Below are 12,541 nucleotides of genomic sequence, written 5' to 3' on the forward strand. Positions count from 1 at the left end.
CTTTTGAACTTCCTGCATAGGTGATTAATATTATCTGGAAACAAAGTGGGTTTTACCTCTTCTTTCCCAATCTCTCTAGTTTAGTTCTCTTTCTTGTTTAATTGCATTAGCTAGAATGTCCTGTGATCTTGAATGATCTTGATCCCTTTCAATGATCTTGCAAAGGAATGGGGGAAGGGCATATCTTTGCCTTGTACCTGATCTAGTAGTAAAACTATGAGTTTCACCATTAAGTATTATCATAGCAGGAGATTTCTTATGGATGTCCTTAAGTTGAGGAAGTTTCCCTCCAGTTCTAGTTTACTGAGATTTTTTATGATGAGTAAGTGTTGTATTTATCAAATGCTTTTTCTGCATTTATTGATATGATCATGTAATTCTTCTTTTTCAGTCTGTTCATATGATAAATTACATTAATGGATTTCTAATTTTTTAAACCATCTTGTAAACCTGGGATAAACCCTACTTGGTTGTGGTATAATTCCCTCTACACATTGCTGAATTTAATTTGTTACTATGTCATTGAGGATTTTAGCATCTATGTTCATGAGAGATGTTGCTCTACAATTTTATTTTTTTGTAATGATTATATTTGGTTTTGGTAATAAATATGGCTGACCTCACAGAATGAGTTAGAAACTATTCCCTCTGCTTCTATATTCCAAAAGATATTGTAGATGATTGATATAATTTCTTCCTTAAATATCAGAATTCATCAGTTAATCGATGTAGGGCTGCTACTTTCTTTTTGGGAAGGTTATTAATTACTAATGTGATTATTTAATGGATATATGTCTATTTCTGCCTGTTTCAATTTTGGCAGATTGTATCTTTCTGAAGAAATGGATCCAGTATATCTAGTTATCAAATTTGTGCAAATAACATCTTTTATAGCATTATAGTATTCAAATAATGCTATAAATGTTGTTTGGTTTCTTGTGTTTATATATTATTTGCTTTCAAAATACTGTAAGGCATAATTTTAAAATAATGTAATTTTAATACATTGTGTAGAATATATTGAATATTGAGTATTAAATAGACACACTGAATTCACTCAGCAATATATTTAGATATATCAAATATTGAATATTCAATATAGATATTGAATACTTTCAGTGATATATTTGAATTTGTGCTTCTAAGCAATTAAGTAAAAAATAAAATGCAAAAAAATATAATAGTGTTCCAAACCATGTTTGTTAGTGTTTTTTTAGTACTTTAGAAAAAAATTAATCAGTATTCTAAAAACAAAGGGCTGTGTCCTATCATATGTTGAGCTACTAAATCTCCTTGGAGACTCTTGACACACATTAGCAAATCAAAAATCCAGGGTATCCCATAATATAAAAGAAATCTGTTTAACTTTTGAATTTTGATTTTGCAAACTGTTATGTAATTCTCATCCCAATGAAAAGAGCTGTCTTCAAGGGATGCACTTCTCCCAGGTACCACATTCTGAAGGAAATTCACCATGGGATCAAAGGGGACTACTACAGGGTCATTGAAAAACAACAGAAACTTCAACGGAAAACATAGAATTCCTTGTACAATTTGTCTTAAATATGCCTTCAGTTAATGTCTGCATTCACATTCAAAGGTAATACTGCATAGGTTATTCTATAGAGGATGATCTTCTGTTGTACAGATGTGCCCCTCACCAATCATGTAATTTGTCACAAGGCTGAACTCACACCATCTAGAAAGAATATGTCCCTCAGCTATCTTTTTAAAATATCACTTCTGGCAGCCAAATACTTAATAGATCTAGAGAGAAAAAAATAGAAGATGATAGTGTTTGAACATTCTGTGTTTCTAATTGAAGGCCAACATGAAGATAGGGCAACAGGGCAGGACTGACATTTAATTAGGAAGGAAGAGAAATCCTTCTTGGATCTTACACAGAGCCCCTCAGACAAAGGCATGCTGCAAAGTTTCCTTAGGAGCACATGGCTCTGATCAGATACTTGTATTACGGTTAAAGTTATGAACTAAAGATTCAATATATGGAACAAGATTTTTATAACCTGGACTTCTCAAAGGTCAGGAGTATATAATCATTCATAAAGGTCATAGTACTATTCCTGAGGCACATCTGAATTTAAGCAACTTTTGATTGCAGTACACATGCCAAAATCAGTTAACCAAAACATGCAACTCCAGAGAAATGAAAATAATTGATCTGCTAAATTGAGTAATTTAGACATTTGAAATTATATGCAATTATAAATATGGAAAAAATAGGGGGGGCAAAAGAAGAGAAAGGGAAGAATCCAAAATTTAGAATAGAAAGTACATAATTTTTGACAGAAACAAGTAAAAATATGCCATAATCTAGTTGCATGGGAACTAAAAACAACAAGACAGAAAAGCTATTTTATACTGAGACAATTTCAGATCAGTAAGAATAGAAGCCCTAAACATTTCTTCTTTACATTATTAGAAGTCAATATGTACTTAGTACACAAAAGTAAAGAGTAAACAGAATAATTAAAATGAAGAACATTCTATTTACATTATTAATAAGTAAGGCAATTATTATAATGTTCTTTTCTTCTCTAAATGTCTGGTTGCTCTTAAGTTCTTTCTCTTTAATAACAGCCCATGAAAAATATATAAATGCTATGTGTTAAGAAATATTTCTAAATAAGTAACTCTGAAATGACTGTTTCAGTTTTTAATTGTTGTCCATAAAGCATCCCCTTTTTAAAGATTGACATTTTCAGTTTTATGGGAAGACTCTTCCAGAAAACATTTTTCAGATTTGGGATGTAGAGCAAACAGATGTTGTACTTCTTTTCTTATTTTATTGAGGATTAGCTATTCTAGTGCATTAAGCTTGCTACAAACTATAAGCATATAAAATGAAACAAGACTTTGTCTTTTTACATATGTCTCACCTACCAGAAAAAGATAGGAATTCATGAATATTTAAGTAAAGCTCTCTGGCTGCTTGCATCTCTGATACATATTTGTCTATTGAGACTACTACTTCCACTTTGCAGAATATTGCTTTGTCTGGGATTGGACCTTTTGTTTTTAATCTTATTCTTGATGTGATCATCTAGTAGGTGGCTGTGCTTCATTTACAATTTTTACATTCATACATTTTAGTTCTAAGGCCACAGTTTAGATACCAGAGGAGCCCACCCACGACCTTTGAAGGGACACAGTGGTTGGGTGAAGTACACTGGTATATTGATGCTGTAGATTAAAGGGAAAGAATATTGCTAGTTGCCTTGTTATAAGAAATAATTAAAGAAACAAATTAAATACTGTGATCTCCTTTACCTGATTCAGAGAGACATTGATCAATTGAAGCTTCTAGAAGTTCCCTCTCAAATTATCCCAAATCCAATGGTACTTATTCAGTTCCTGTTCCCAAGAGTTTCTTTTACATGTGCAATTTTTGCTGTGTCAGAAGGTGATCTATGAATCAAAAGGATGAGTGTAAAGATAAAGCAGGTGTGAGAAAAAATGAGGAGCTTTTCCCACGTGGAAAAAAGATAAATTTATCCTTAAAATAATTTCAGAAGAAAAGTAAAAGCTCTTTTAACTAAAGAATACAATATTCATATTTACAGAAATACATGATTTCAGTGTTACATGATTATCCCTGGAAACTACTTTTGGATTCCACTAAGTGAATTAAAACATACAAATTTATAAACTTTAAAAAACTATTTAGAAGATTATTGGATTTTGTTTGACACTAGAGATGACAGCAAATGTGATTAATTGCCACTCATAATTGCAGTTTCATTCCAGTGGTTATTGCTTGTCAGTATCAATTAATAGCTCAACGAAAACCTCATTCATTCTGGAATATTAAAGAATGAAGGCTTCTGGGAATTATGCTAAACTAGCAGTTTCAATTAGATTTTGAATTTTATAGGGTACTGAATAATAGTTTATGAGTTTATAATAGTAATACCAGTGAGTTATTGTTCAATTGTAATTACTATAATTATGTATATTTATCTGGAGAATTGTAATTAGTATTGTCTTTGTGTTTAAAAATAGGCTATTGTACTTAATTTTTCACTTAATGTATAGGTTCTGAAGTTTATTATATAAGGGAATATGCTTACAAAAATGACAATGGTACAATAACCTAGGAGTGTTCAGAGAAGGACTATTGCCTTACTAGGAGAAAAGAGATTTTTTAAAAAAAAGCTGACCATGTTCAAGTCAAGACATAAAAATTTCATGCATCCTGTGCATAGCCTCAATGGTCGGTTGCAGTTTTTTTTTTTTGTATTATATAAATAATTTGTCATATGAATTTATAAAAGCAGGGATATCTAAAAGAGCAAAATGGAATGCAATACAACTTCCTAGCTGAGAAGATGGAAAGCTGAACTTAAGTGTGCTTCCAGAATCTCTTTGAATTTGTTTCCAAAATTATCTTGTTTATAGAATTCAACTTTCTATCATGATGAGAGAGCAAATTCCAAATTCAATGCCATAAAATATGAGCTGTGCATTTACTCTGTAATACTGTATAAAGAAAATAGGTTACAAGAGCATTTTATCATTCAAATAAAACCTTTAAAAATGTATTGGAGAATTCACTAATTCAAAACTGAATTTAAAATTTAAAATCTGATAATATTGTTGATCCTGAATATTTGGAGCAAATTGAAAAGTAAATTCAGAATAAATTGAAGCCTACAAATCAAAGTACAAATTCTTTGTTTTTTCATGATTGTACCAGCACCATTCAACTAAAAAGAAGGAAAAAAATTGGATTATTTGATCAGATTAAATGGATATTGAAAGAAGGTCTGACCATTTTAGAAATATGAAGATCACCCAGTTGATCCAAAGTCACAGGGTGCAACTTCACTGTATTTAAATTGCTGCCTTCATCAACTGGCTTTTTTGAACTTATCAAATTTTCTCACAATTTCATCCATGGAGCTTAAATTATTCCATGCTTTATTTTATGTTATTGTTTCTTTGTTATCAAATTAAGAATCTCATCAATGTCAATGTAAGCACAGGAAATGTGGGGAGCATAATATCAGAGTGTGGATGGAACTACATAGAAAGTGTTTTCCCTCTTATTCTAGCTGACTTTCTTCCACAAATGATGCTTGAGATACTGTGAATCATCCTGGAAATACTGATACCTCATAAACCAGGGCTCTCCTAAGGATGCAGGCCATAATGTCATGGTTGAATATAAATGTAGAACCTATGGTGTGGCTCCTCTAGAATTAAATGCCCTGTGCTCTGTTCACCTCCCTCTGCCTGCTGGCTCTATGACTTATAGAGAAGAGATTACTTCTCTTTGGCTTGGTTTTGTCATCTTGAAATGAGAACAACAGGCTCTGCCATTGTCCTGTTTTAAGGATTAGATAAGTAATGCATGGAAATGTGTAGATGTGTTCCTGAATATTAAAATCTGATAATATTTATAATGCATACAGTAAAACTTAGTATGGATTTTATTCTAAAGTCCTTGTTGTTTGTTTATTAGAAGTGCTGGGGACCAAGCCTAGGGTGTTGGGAGTGCTAGGCAAGTGCCCTACCATGATTTTATTCCTTTTATGTGAGGGATTGGATTCTCCATTGCTGACGTCCCAATATTGGCTCAAGCCTAGAATTGAACTTTCTTTAGTCACAGATGCATCCCCATCCATTTCAGTACCTCATTCTAGTCTGTCAATTTGCTTTGGGACCCTGATGCTATTTTACAGTTTTTAGCTCTGCGGGATCTGCAAATATGACAGCAGTGTCTTCTACATCTTCATACAAGTCATTCATAATAGTGTTCATCAAGACATGGCTGAGTACAGAGCTCATTGGCACACCAGCAGGGGTCTCCTTGCCAGGGTGAAACTGATCCATTAATCTCACACTTTTTTAGGCAGTGCCACCAGCTTTGCATTCGCTTAGCCAGTTTATCATTCAGTGCACACATATCTATCTTGTGTGTGAGGATATCCTGACAGATATTGTGAAATGGCTTTCTGAAATACATTTTTATAAAATTAACAATGTCTGACTCCAAATCGCCTCTTAATTAAAGTTTAATATAGGCATCCTGTAGGCTCACTCAATTATCTCACTCTCTCTATATCTTCCACAAATAACCAATAAAGGAGGTTGAACCAACAATAAAAAAATATTATTATCATCATTTTAACCTGACTTTCATGGCTTCTCAAAATATTTTAAAAATAAGCACTTCATATTTCTGAGTTGCAGGATTCACATGAAATATTTCTGTTTTGGTACATATCTTTGTTTTGCAGTTGCTCCTTCAACCATGTTAATTATCTTTAAATAATCCTATATTTTTAATAAACTACATAAATGAAAATCCATGCATGCAACATATGATAAATAAGTTAGAACCATAGTTTTCCAACTTCTAATTTAGTAAGCTTTCATGTGGCCAGGAATCTAGTTTTTCATTCGAGGTGACTTTGCAAAAAGTTCATAGGCCTCTTTATTTAAATACTGAATGTATTTTATTGACATTCAGTAACATCCTTCTCTTACCAAAGATGATTCATTATAGATTCATGTGATAAACATGCTTTTCTATTACTTTAAAAATTAATATGTCAAAATTTACCCTATAAACAATTTCTTGATCACATAAATATTGTATATAGAAATATGTCAATTAAAACAGTACACTTTCAAACTTTAATTAGACTGCTCTGATTGACTTAACTAGGTAATTGCTGATTTCAATTATATACAAAAAGGCACAGTGTAAGGAGATTTTTTTAGGGAGGGCAGGTTTAGTAGGCTTACTAGAATGGTAACTTTTTTTTTTTTCAATTCTCTGAGTAATAGTTGATAAAATTCAGGGCAGGAGTCCTAGCAAAGGATTTTAGATCCAATCATAGTCACTTGGAAAAGGCAGCCACAGAATGTCTGTGGAGTGGATAAAGGATTGACAGGGCATCACTTATTAAGGAGCAGTATTTGTCAGCAATTGACTGTCTTGGCTATTTCCCTTGGCTTTGTTCGCCACTTGCATTGATACCATTTGATTCAAGTCGGCCTGTTCCCTATCTATTCAAGAGTAAGGGGAAAAGGGAAATTAATGCTTTTATCATCACATTCACACTGCCTCGATCCTCTGTCATCCTTGCATGATAGGACCTATCCTTACACTCCAACTCTCACAGTTTGTAAGGAGAGCATGCCACAGATAAAAAAACATTGCATGACCTGAGGAATGAAAGAATCCCACTTCTGAGTTCTCTCACCTGCCATTAATCCAGGCCTCCAGCAGCACCACAATTAATACATTGAAGGGCTTCATTACAATGTTCTTCTCTCTTTTCTGATCCTTTCTCCATACGTTAAGCACTATCTTCTTGAACAGGCAACCACTGGTCATATGAACAGCTTGTAAAAATAACATCTTAGTATGACTGAATATGAAATCTTAATAACCTCAAGGGGCAATTATGAAGTCTCCTTCTCCAGCTTCTGCACTCTCTTCACTGCACCACAGTGTTTAAGGAGTACCTGTCCATAGAAGGATTTATATAATGGGAAGATAATTAAATTGAAACCAGTTATTGGAAATCTAGTGCTAACAATTACATTTAAAAAGTTTCTTTTTTGTACCTCAAGATACTTATAAAATGGAAAGATGGGACTAGGTTAATAATGGCATATACATCAGTTAAAAAGTGAGCACCTTCATTTTCCTTTTGATGGTGGATAAAGTGCAGAACAACATGCTTTAAGAATGATGGGGCTTTCACTTGCTTTCAAATAATCAATTCAGATGCATCAATTGATTATTTAATCAGTGCTGCAGCTACCTTTCATAATGAATGTTTCTATTCCTCTTTTAATGCAATTATGTTTCTGATTTGCCTATAACACAGTGGCAATTTTTTGTGTGTGTAGAATATAGTTTCAGGCCTAGACACTACTTGAGGAGTTACCAACTATGGAGGAGAGGATCTGGGATAGTACTCAAAAAGAAAGACTGCTTGCAACCTCTGTATGAGCTGCCCCCATAGGGACACAGTTCCTCCCATTTCCTTTATCTTGTAAGTTTCCACAAGAAAAATGACCAAACAGAATTCTGAAGGAGCTGTTGTTCCCAGAATGTAATATACAAAACAAATGGATCCACGTGGCACAAAGTGTGCACTGAAATGGATGCTGTGGTGCCCCCCCTTGCATTCTTTACAGTTGAGGCACACCCTCCCACTTGTTGATGAGGATTCTAAGAATAGAAGGAAAGCCAGGCATTTTGTGCCAGCCACAGACTGTTTGTCTTTTGAGAAAGCCTAGGTACATTCAGTTGGCTGCAGCCTGCCTTTGTCTTGGTTAGGATATGAGCCCCTTCATCCTGCCTCTGTAGGCAGGGGTCTTCCTATCTTGCTGTCTCTCAACACCAGCTTATATCTGAAAGCCCCTAATCAATTTCATTCTGTGAACGAAAGAAAAAAAAAAAGGAATATTGCTTCAGGGATCATAAACATTTAAATGAATTTCCTACAGGTCATGCAGTATGTTTTGGAAGAAATATCAAGCAGCCTGCTAAGGTTACTTCATTCAAGAACATTCTTAATTAGTAAAATTAACTTAGCTTCCCCATAATAATTTATTGGAAAAGGTTAAGAGAAGTCAAGCAAGATGTTTCCTAGAGAACATTACACAAATCTGCCCCTATTACACACTTAACTTGTAAGTTGTCCTCTGAAAATGATTATAAAATTTTGTATAAATGAAGCCATAAAATTTTTCCTACCCCACATAATTCTATGCAGAAATTTATTGTGTTCTGAAAACCTTAAGCAGCAGAAATGTTAGTGAATAAATTTTATTATTATTTTTTTCTTTTTATGAGTACTCAGCATCACGTTGGCATGTGAGCTATCACCCTTTTGTGCTTGGAAAGCACTGCATTGATTCCTGGAAGGCCATTCAGATGTCACCTAGCCTAGCTCCCTGGCAAGTAGAACATACCCAAATCATTTTAATGGAATAAGAGGAAATATTTCTCAATTACAGATGTAAAAACTTGTTAGTGGAAAGTTCTAAGACTCTCCAAGAATAAGTCAAAAAGCAATGGTGGCAATTGGTTGTGTGAAGGCTGTGGATTCCCCAGACCCACATTGTATCCATTAGCCTTACTTCACTAATGAGAAACAAATTTTAAATGCTTCTGGAATTAAGACTAAATAAACATGCCACACTTTCACCTCTTTGTATCAGTATATTCAAACTTAATCTCCTTAAGGTTTCCCAGGTTAGAAAAAAAAACTCACTTCTGAATATAAAGTATTGGTATCTTCAATTTTTTTAACCATACGATTTATTTTTATTTTTTTAGTCATACATGACAGCAGAATGTATTTTGATATATAATACATACATGGAATGTACATACATCAATCATAATGTCTATTCTATTCTGCTGCCCTTCCTATCCCTCCTACTCCTTCCCTCTTCTCTTATCCTTTCTCTCTATCCAATCTAATGTGAAATTCAATTTTTAATAAATGTATTTTTTCCAGGAAACAGAGCAACTGAAATGAAATATTGTAACAAGGTTTTCTTAAAATTCTAATAGTGGCAAGGCATGGTGGCACATGCCTGTAATTTCACCTATTCAGGAGAGTGAGGCAGGAGGATCTCAAGTCACGTAATTTAGAGAAACACTGCCTCAAAATAAAAGAAAACATAGGAGAATGGTAGAGCGCCCTATCTGCAGTACTGCAATAAAATAAAATTTATATATACTTTTACACATACATATTCATTATATAGACACATATATACACATATATGTATACACCCCTACATATAGCTTTTTTTTTTAAGAGCTGGGATGTCTCTCAGTTCCTAAGACCTGGGGTTCAATCCCCACTACTGAAAAACAAAGAAAGACAGTCCCTTCCTGAGCTGGGGATGTTGCTGCTGAATGGTAGAGGGCTTCCTTTGCATGCCTGAGGCTCTGAGTTCTGTTTCCAGCATCCTCTGACCCCTTCACACAGACACTTCTTGTCCTAATAGAAATGAAGAAACAAATCAGCCTAGGTGACAATGACTTGATGCTCGTGTTCTTTAACATAAACTTTTTTTTTTCATTTAAACATATTTCAAGGAAATATCAGATCTGAGAGTTATTGGTGACCTGGAGATTAACAAGTACTGAGAGAGGTGGGGGCATTTGGAGGACAAATATTATTTTCCTTGCAAAATGCTGATATTCAAACCATAGAACAGAATGTGTATAATAGGAAACCTAATAATACAGCGGGAAGCATTTCCTTTCAGCAGAAAAGAGAAAGATACAAAGGAACAGATGGTGATAAGTTTGTAGTAACAAGAGAAAGCACTAAATAGTCTTTGACAGAGCTTGCCCCCAGATAGGATGGCAGTGGCAGGGCTTAAATCATTTTTTACATTGCTCATTGACTTCCTTTGCCTACTAATAAGTCTTCAGAGACAGAATTTAGTTCTCAGCTTGACTTTGCCTTTCTCTGCTAATGTCATACGTCCTGTGCTGAATTTGTTTAACCTGATGACCCCAATTTTGGTTTCTGTACCCTTTTTCAATTCTTTCCTATCCTTAAATGAAGTTTTATAAAAAAAAAAAAAATAGTAGCTGTTACCCTTAACCATTGCCATTTTCTTTTTAAATTTTGTGTAATAACCAGACAAACTTGGAGAAGGAAATGGTTCTCAACTTTAATTATACATCAGAATCATTTGGGAAATTGGATTTCATTTTGTTTTCCTTTTTGATTCTGAATCCTTGTCTCTACCCATGAACAATCAAACACCTAGTAATCTGTAGCTTGGGCCATCCATATGGAGCTATCTTTACAAAATATCCCCAGAGGAACTAATATTCAATAAGGCTTGAAAACTGTTGGGGGTCCAGTCCCAAAACAGAAAGGGGGTTACCCAGGCTTCACTACTGGCCTGAGACACACTGCTGAGAAACCAGTGGTGTAACTGAATTGAAAACCACCATGCCTTCCTGATAATAGAAGCTTTATCTTATGTTAATTGCTATACCCCTTTGTCTCTCCCACTCTCAGAGAGCAGGATTGTATTATTATTTGTTTCTGCTTTTCAAGTCCCCATCTTTTACATAATAGATTGTTCAAAGCCAACTCCTAGATGGCAGGTAAGGACTTGTTCTGTTTGTTGTTGTTGTTGTTATCTTCTTTCAAGTTCATAAACTTTATGTAGGTGATTGATAGTAAGTGACTGATAAATGATGGGTTTCAATGTTTTAACTGAACTTAAGCTGTTGCAAGTGAAAAGTTAGGTCACTTTATTCCAAATACATTCATACATTGTTTTCACAATATTGTGGTAGATGAAATAAAAATATTGGGATGAAGATCCTCGGTAGTATACTGTATCTTCTGCAGACAGATTCATTTTATAAGCTAAAAATGGGCCTAAAAAGGATGACTATTAAAACATGTTTGTGCTTTTACTTCAATTGAGTCAGTTACTAAGATTTATAATCTTTTCAGATGATGAAATTGAAGAAAAAAAATACATATAGAAACACACTTTGCTTTAGTTCTTATAATAAAACCTGATTGTTAAATGTGTTCCATTAATTAAACTTTTTTTTATGTTCTTGAGTATAGAATTTAAATATTGTGATTTTCCTTTCCTTGATCTTAGAAACAAAGACCAAACTTCATTATTCCCTTTTATTAGACCATTTCCAGCCTAGGAAATCTTTCACAATGAGACAGAAGGCCTGAAACCTGCCCATCCAACCATCCTATAGAAATTCAGACCACTATGTATGGGACCTGTCTCTATGTCAACATATTCATAAGTTTTTGACAATTTCACTTCTTTTCAATCCTCTATATTTAACTGATAAAAATTACTTGCTAACATTGATGAGAGATTGGTTTTGTTCATCAAATCGCTATAGTCTCTTTGGAGGATGTGCTAAGGGTCCCAGATGAAGGATCTTTCTAAAAGCCTTCTACCCTTACAGTGGCCCTGTGATGTGAAAAAAGAAGCTTCAAGAGACTAAATAAGCAGGTGTATAAAGACACCGATATATTTTCACTATACTTTCTACTGTTGTATATCTCACAAAAATTGGTGAAGGAGAGTCAGAGTGGTCTCTATTTCAGTTTCTTATATATGCATTCTCCTCTTTTATTTTTCACCCCATTCCAGATTCATTATAAAAACTTAATATATTCTACTTATTACAAAACATGTCAAATTAGTAATCTCCTAAAGTTATTGAGTGGCAATATAATTTGATGCTAAAGGTTTGCTTCCTACAGAGTAAGGGATCATTTGTTATCATTCTGCAGCATTGATGGAGTGCCAGTGTTATAGTAAGTTTTTTAGAACTATTCCTGTCCAAAACATGCTTGCATTTAACAATGGAAACCATTATATAATTTCTCTCTCTCTCTCTCTCTCTCTCTCTCTCTCTCTCTCTCTCTCTCTCGGTGTGTGTGTGTGTGTACATAATATGTATATATAGGAATACATACAAAACATTAAATGATATGATGTTTTAGAAATGCTAAATTGCTAATAA

Source organism: Urocitellus parryii, chromosome 1 (genome assembly GCF_045843805.1).
Source record: "Urocitellus parryii isolate mUroPar1 chromosome 1, mUroPar1.hap1, whole genome shotgun sequence".
Taxonomy (NCBI): domain Eukaryota; kingdom Metazoa; phylum Chordata; class Mammalia; order Rodentia; family Sciuridae; genus Urocitellus; species Urocitellus parryii.